The following is an 8,123-nucleotide window of genomic DNA, read 5'->3' on the forward strand; positions in this document are numbered from 1 at the left end:
CTACTAAAAGCCAATTTCTGGCCTTGAAACTAATACTTTTCAGCCCCGGAATCACCAATACAAGTTCTACGAAGCGAGCTCTGATCAAAGAGAAAAAAAAAATCAACGGAGATGGTTCTTCGAATGTTCACCTTTCGAGTCCCTCTATTTTGTATTGTGCTTTAAACGGTAATTTTTAGTTTCTCACGAAAGTATCATATTACTGATCATTGACATAAACCGAAGTTTTTAATTTATACTGTAACTAATACTATTGGCTCTTTGAAATTTGTATGTATAGTAAGGCCGAGGGGATGCAGTGAAGGATTTGGAAGAAAAAATTCTATTGTCCACTTTCAAAGAAATTTGGATGAAGTTGAGAAAGAGTTCTTCTCAATCGTCTTTCAAAATCATGAAGGATTTTGAAAATTCCTTGCACAAATATGTAAATGAACAATTTGAGGCTTGATCAACCATCTTCCATAATAATGAAAGATCATCATAATCATATTGAAAACGCAGAGGTAGGCTTGTTCACGATTGATGATGTACGTGGTTTCTACATAGGGAAGAAATTGCCCATCTTCTTCCTCATTAGAGACCTCTCTCTTTATCCTCCTTTCTTGCCCATAGAAATAGCTGAGACCATCCCTTTTTCATCGTCACAAGCCTCCACCATTCTCCAGCTCTTCTCAGTTTCTCCACACTCCCATAAAGTGAAAGCGGTTCAAGATACACTGAAAAAATGTGAATCCAAATCAGCCCCGGAGAAGACCAAAAGCTGTGCTACCTCTTTAGAATCTTTGCTTGGTTCTTAAGAAATGCATTTGGACCCAAGGTTGACTTCAAGTTCATTAGCACAAGCCACGCTACGATAACAACATTACACAGTTTTAGAACCTCCTCGAGAGATCCAATCAGCAAAGAAAGTGGCATGTCATCCCTTCCCATACCTATATGCAATTTATTTCTGCCATATTGATGCCAATTACGAGACCACAGCCTTCAAACTCCCACTAGTGGAGATAGAGTGGAGGCTCCTGTTGTTTGCCATATGGATACTTCTGCTTTCAGCTCTGACCACATGGCTGTTCGCATGCTCGGTAATAAGAAAGGAAACTCTTTTTCCCATGTGTTTCATCAAGGTGGTATTGTTTGGATTCACCCCTCACCCATCGTTGTCATGTAATTAAGTTAGTTTGACCTCCTCATCATTCACCACCTAGCTTCTAGTACATGTGCTAGTGTCTGTCCGTGTATGCGTTTCCCTTCATGCATGTTAGTTTTGTTCATGGTTTAGCGTCGTAATTGTATCTATATTAAGAAATTATCAATAAATTATGTATCTCAATTCCCATGTAATTTATGTAATGTAATTGATCATTCATATATGAAAGGCCTCTATCACATATTTATATAATAAATTTATATTTAGACACTTTCAATGTATCATATGATATCATCATAAATAAACTAATTTATATATGAAAGGCCTCTCTCATATGCTATCATAAATTTAAAAATTAGAAGTCTCTTTCACTTTAATTTTAACTCTTCAATAATTGCTAAAGAAATTAAGTCTTTAGAAATTGATTTGAAAATAATACATAGTATTTATGACGCTTTGAGTTTCTTGATATAAAATAATTAAAAAATCTTAGATGTTCTCATAATTCATTTTTTATTTGAAAAAAATATTGAACTTAATTTTTTTATATAAGCAGAGGATATATATTTATTATTGAATCAAATACTTGTCATAACTTATTTATTTAATAAGGGATAATGTTATTTATTTTATAATTTATGGTATTTATAAGGGAAGATTAATTTAATCATATAATTCATCACAAATTTTTTTCTCTCCCCAATTGACGGGACTTCATTATGGAATATCTTATTCTCCTCTTCAAAAATTTTTTTTTCAAAAATTAGGTTTTAGGGAGAGCAATTAAATTATACTATGGCAAACTCTGACAATCCAAGGAAGAACGGCAAGGCAAAACTACACAACCCCTGTGTAATAGATAGAGCAACTGAAAAAGGGAAATTTTTGAACAGGCAAAAATGGAAAGGCCTGGTGGCTGGTGGGTAACAACTTAATCTTCCCCAAAATTATTTTTAATAGATTACTAAGTTAACAAAAATATTTTTTATTATGTCAATATTATTATTATTATTATTATTATATAAAATTTTATAATCTTAATTTTATGTAATAAAAAAATTTAAAATTTATTTTAATTTTAGGTATTATCCCAATGCAAGGCAGTTATCATTTTAATTTTTGTTACCACGTGGATAAGATGGGATATCCTTAACATGGCAGCCGAATTCCAGCAAAGACTGCAGGTGATATGGGATTTCATAGGGCTGAAAATCAGATAACAATTTCCAAAATTTTAATAAGAAGGAAACTTCAAATAATTTAGTTTATAAAGGTTTTTATATTTTACATGTCAATAATGGGATACGAGATTATTTACCTTATGAATTGATTAAAACGAAGTTATGCCCGCAATTAAGTAATAATAATAATGGCTGAGCTTCACGGGGAATTGAAATTCAGAATTCAAGTTGCTATTTTGTGCAATGAAAACTGTCCTGGTTTCAGCACAAAGCTACTAATTATGAGAAGTTCTTTAAATAGAATAAGAATAAATTGGGTTTTAACGAAATATATTAAATATAAAACTGCATATTTTGATTTTTTAAGAAAAAAAAAGAGTACTTGTACGGTCTTTTCCGAAAGAAATAGCAATTTGATAATAGAAACAAAAAGTTACAAATGCTTTAAATATGCTAAATATCATCTTTAAAAAAAATTATAAATATTACTTCTTAAAAATAATTTTTTAAATCAATTGAGGGATTTTTTCAAAAATTTTATTATGTGTAAATATAAAAAGGACATTAATTTGCAATGAAAGGTCACATTCAATCTTCATTATGATTAAGTCTAATTATACAGAACATCCATGTACATTGATCAAATTATAAAATTAATCTTCCTATCTTAATGTGTTCAAATTAAATCTTTATATGTTAATTAATTGTCGAATTTAGTTAAGTTGTTAATAAATCAAATTTTTTTATTTAAATTAGTGAAATGGTATTTTGATTTTTCTGATATAGTGTTTTTGCTTATATAGTCATTGACCTTTTTGACATATCAAAGTCACGTGGTTATAGATAATGATATGGCAAAATTTTTTGTTACTTCAACATTTTTTTTAAGTCTAACTTTTTCCTTGTACTTAAGCCAAATAGTAGAATTAGTTTCTTTATTTTAATGTGTTTAAATTTCATCCATATGCATCAATTAATTATGGAATTAAGGGTTTGACTTAAAATAAGTAAATAAAACACAAAAACAGTGCAAATAAGTCAAACCATGATCAAATAAGTGCATAGGTCAACATGAGGGTTGCCAAACCCGCCTTCAAAATAGCATTGTTTCAACCTATTACAAAACAAAATCACATTTTTTTTTTTTAATTTTCCTCTTTCCCCTCTTTTTTTCCCTTGTTTTCTCTCTTCATTCTCTCTACATGTCTCATTCAACAAATTCATATTTCAACAAGACTTTCAAAAGCTAGAGATAAAAAAAAATTCAATTATCGTAAAAAAAAATAATCTTGAAAACCATCAATACTTAGATACTGACCATCGACATTGCTGATGTGTTACCACCCAAAGTAAAACTAAACAAAATGCCTTAAAAATTTTGAACTTAAAACATTTAAAAAAGAACTTTTCTATCAAAAAATTGCTTTTGATTGTTTTTGTTGGTTGTCTCTATTTTTTACTATATTTTTTTGTTGCTTGCTTCTATTGTTGATTGTGTATTTGAATTTATTGGGTTTGTTGATTTTAGGTTTCTTGATCTAATTTTTATGTTTCTGTCATTTTTTTAAAGTTTTTTTATTTTTTATTTTGTTATTATATATATATATATTTTGTATTTTAAAATACTGAAAAGAAAAATTAACAAAAAAAATAAAAGAAATTAAAATCAAAAGAAATAAATAAATGAGGATAAAGAAAAGATAAAATTAAGTTTATATTGGGTTTAAAATCTAATTTAAGATTAATCTAATTTGTTAAATTAAAATTCAATTAATAATTCAAATACCCAAAAATATTTTATCTAAACATGGGAAAAAAGTGTTTTATTTTAAGTCAAATCCTAAATTCACTAATTAATTAATATATAAATTAAATTTGAACACATTAAGCTAGAGAGACTAATTTCACCATTTGATAAAAGTACGAAAATGGTGCATATAATTTGAAAAAAGTTGACGTGAAAAATATATTGATGTGATAAAAAAAAAATTTATCATCATTTTTAATCTCATGAACTTGTTACATCAACAAAATCAACTAACACATAAGCAAAAATGTCATCAATATATATAAAAAAATTAAAATATTAATAATTTCATTAAATTCAATAATTAATTAAAGTATAAACATTTAATTTAGATATATTAAAGTTGAGGAATTAACTCAGTCATTTGATCAAAGTATAAGATATACGGTACAATTTGAATTTATGACTATTATGTATAGCAATTAATGAAATTTTTAACAGAACAAAATGGTCATTTTAATAATTTCAAGAAACATCACTTCAAGGGTGAATCAGTAGCTCTTGTTTCTATACGTAGTTCTAATGAATTTTTTTCTTTTGGTCTAATGGTTGTCCTTTTCATATGATCATTTATCGAGGTTATACTGAAGCTAGTATCTAATGAATACTGATCCCAGTTTAACTTAGTTAAATCTATACTATGTGTCATAACGTCTAGATCCGGGGATCTATCGCCAGACATTGACTTTAGGGAGTCGCCACCAATCTTTTTTTATCCAAGTGCGATTGGCCACCTATGGAATCTGCCCTTTTAGGGAACACCTAAGCTTAAGGGTCCCTAAAAGAATAGGTTCGGGTCTGCTTAACCAGAACAGAGTTCGGGAGTTCGGTTACGTGTGAGGAAGGTTATAGCACCCTCACAACGCCCATCAAAAGATGGTACCAGCTTGAATTTGTGTTATCCAAAAGCCTTAAAATTTTACCAAGTAGTTAGTTGTTGAAAATTATTCTCAATTGACTCTAATACTTTTAGCAGAAAATTGAGAAAATTCCCTCACCTCAAGAGTATGCAAGAAAAACTACTGTTTCACTTGTAGAGGCTCCGTCGTCGGATTAATTAAAGAAAAAAGAAAAAAAAAATCAAGATCAAAATCAAAGTCAAATAAAAAAAAAATTCAAAAAAAAAAAAAATTCAAAAAAAAAAATTCAAAAAAAAAAAAAAAAAAAAAAACCTGGAGCGGCTCGGCTCGGCTCGGCTCAAGGAAGAGAAAACGGCTCGGAGAAGCGGCTCGGGAAGAACGGCTCGGCTCGGCTCGGCTCGGAGGGGGGCTGGGCACGCGCGGGTCAGAATCGGGTCGACGCTCGGGTCGGGTCGGGTTCGGTAAAACGCGCGGATCCTCTGATTAACTTAAAGCCAAAACGACGTCGTTTTGGGAGGGTATAAAAGGCACCTTCCTCCGTTTTTCGGCAGAGCGCTCCTCTCCCCTCTCTCTCTTCCTTCCCTTTTCTCTCCCTTCTCTCTAAAAAACCGAAGAACTCCGGTGGAAGATTCACCGGATTCTGGAAATTTTCGCCGGAATCTGGGTTTTTTCGCCGGAAGTTGGCCGGAAATTCACCGGTTTCTGGGATTCTTTGCCGGTTTCTGGGATTTTTCGCCGGAAACTGGGCAGTTCGCCGGAAACTTCAATGTTGGCCGGAATTTTAGCCGGAAACTTCAAGGTTGGCCGGAAAATTCAACCGGAAACTGGAATTTTCCAGAAACTCCCAGAAAAAAAAAAAATCTCGAAAAATCCCCAAAAAATTTCTGATAATTTCTGGAACTCTCCTAAACCTTTTCCTAGCCTTCTATACTCTTCCCTACGCCTTTGCTTCTCAAATCAGTAGCTCTAGCTGACTGTTTTCTGTGTGTTCTTGAACTGTTCCAAAGGGTCCTTTATATAGGGGTTGATCAGGAGTTTCTGATCAATCCCAACTCCTCCTTGGACGGGGATTCAGTCTTTGAATCCAATTGGACTCTTTAGATTGAATCCCCACTCCCAGTAGGATTCTTCAGCTTCAATCTCAACCTTCCAAAAAAAAAAAAAAAAAAATTCAAATAAATATAAAAATAATAGATAATTAGAACAGATAAATAAAAAGATATCATAGTAAAAAAAATATCTGATAATCAGGAAAAAATCAGAACAGATAATTTAAAAAAAAATAATAATAAAATAAGATAAATCCAAAAATATCTTACAAAAATAATAATAATAATAATAATAATAAATATATAACTATATAAATAATATACATATAAATCTAATCTGAATAAAAATAAATAAATGAATAAAGATATACATAATAATAATAATAATAGAATACATAAAATACAAAAGAAAAAAATATACAGGATTGAAATGGGCCTTACCCATTTGGGCCAGGCCCAATTGATCTGGGCCCGGACCCAATTGGGTGTCTACACTATGTTTTATCCAACATCCTTTCATCTTGAACACTTTTGTTACAAAGGGAAATCAAAATACAAAGATATTTTTATAATTTAAGAGAAAATATAAATATCATATATCCGCGAAAACTAAGGAATGAATCTTGAAGTGGTAAGTAAAATCTCAAAATCAACATTCAAATCGTACCCAATTTTTGTCAAAGACTTGTCACAAAAATTTCCTTTCTTAAAGCCACGTTGAAACAAGTAAATCATTTTCTTTTAAATGGTTTAAGTTTACGCAATGTTGATATATTTTTAATATTATTTTCTCAATATTTGCAATCATTTCCTTTACTTTCAGATTAAGAGCAATTATGTATTATAAATAAATAAATAAAAAGTACTTTTTATAATTTATAGTAAATAGTAATAAATAAATTTTGAGAGAGAAGGAGACTTTGAGCTGATCCAACTATCCAAGATAGAAGAATTCGGTCTTTTTGTAAATGAAAAAGGTTTTAAAAAACACTATGGGCCAGGGCGTAACCCGAAACAAAGTCACCTGCTGCAACTGCAACTGCAATTCTCGTCGTCCTCGCAATCCTTTGAAAAGCCTCTCTCTTAAGCTTTTTCTGAAAATCTCAAATTTCCTTCTTTGGGTTGTTATATATCTTCAAGAAAGGCAGTTTCGGCTATTTCAGCTCCTCTGAGTCTCTCTGTCTATTCGAACCAGATCCACTTTTATTTCATCCCAGTATAAGCCACTGACAATCTCTAGCTTTAGACTTGTAGTCATCGGTTTTAAAAGGATATTCTGGTGGAATCCACCTGTAATAGAAGCCAGAAAGGGCAATCCACCTGTAATGCTAGCAGTAATGACTCCAGGAGGGCCTTCGGACCTCTTAACTGTTTTATTTAGAGTCGTATCATCTTCATTGGGCAACCAGTTAATTCACAGGTTGCTTAAAGAGTTAATATCACAGCTTGTGACTTAGCATCTGTTGATGAGGATGCAGATATTCTGGCCTGGTCATATTTTTGCTAATTCTCCCTACATTCTCTATTTTTTCCCCATTTGGTACGCAAATAAGAAATTTTGGAACCTGCCCAGAGTTCATAATTTTAACATACTCCTTGTCAGGTGTATTTGAACTGTCCTGGTGGAAGCACCTACGCTGTCTTTGCAATTTATGATTGCATTTCTTAGGTAAGATTTTAGAATTTTTTTATTCTTTTGTATTTTTTCCTTATTACTGTATAGGTAGTACATATTCTTATGAAAACATTGCTGCATGCTTTATTCAAACTTACTATTTTGCAAGCATGTTTTTTCAGATAGAGCCAAAGTTTGGTACAGTTTGTTTTGGAGTGGCTGCAAGCCAAGAGCACTTCTTGTCGGTGGAGAGAAGGGGATGCGTTATGCAATGCCAAATGCGTGTATTGTGACATACCAACCACAAAGTGGTTGTGGGGTATGATTTAACATTTTTGTTTGTATCGACGGTGTAGACACTCCCTTTAGTTAAAGGGTATTTTAAGATTTTAAGATTTTATTTATTTTATTAATTAATTGATTTATAATTTTTTTATAAAAAAAATTTTGATTCAATTTGAAGT

General features: G+C 31.3%; 1 pseudogene; it reads left to right on the plus strand.

The window, feature by feature from the left end:
• Positions 1 to 428: 428 nt before the first annotated feature.
• LOC149514441 (BURP domain protein USPL1-like) lies at positions 429 to 1,213 on the plus strand (annotated as a pseudogene).
• Positions 1,214 to 8,123: the final 6,910 nt, after the last annotated feature.

Source organism: Durio zibethinus, chromosome 16 (genome assembly GCF_047325235.1).
Source record: "Durio zibethinus cultivar Kanyao isolate XHJ-2024 chromosome 16, ASM4732523v1, whole genome shotgun sequence".
Classification (NCBI taxonomy): Eukaryota; Viridiplantae; Streptophyta; class Magnoliopsida; order Malvales; family Malvaceae; genus Durio; species Durio zibethinus.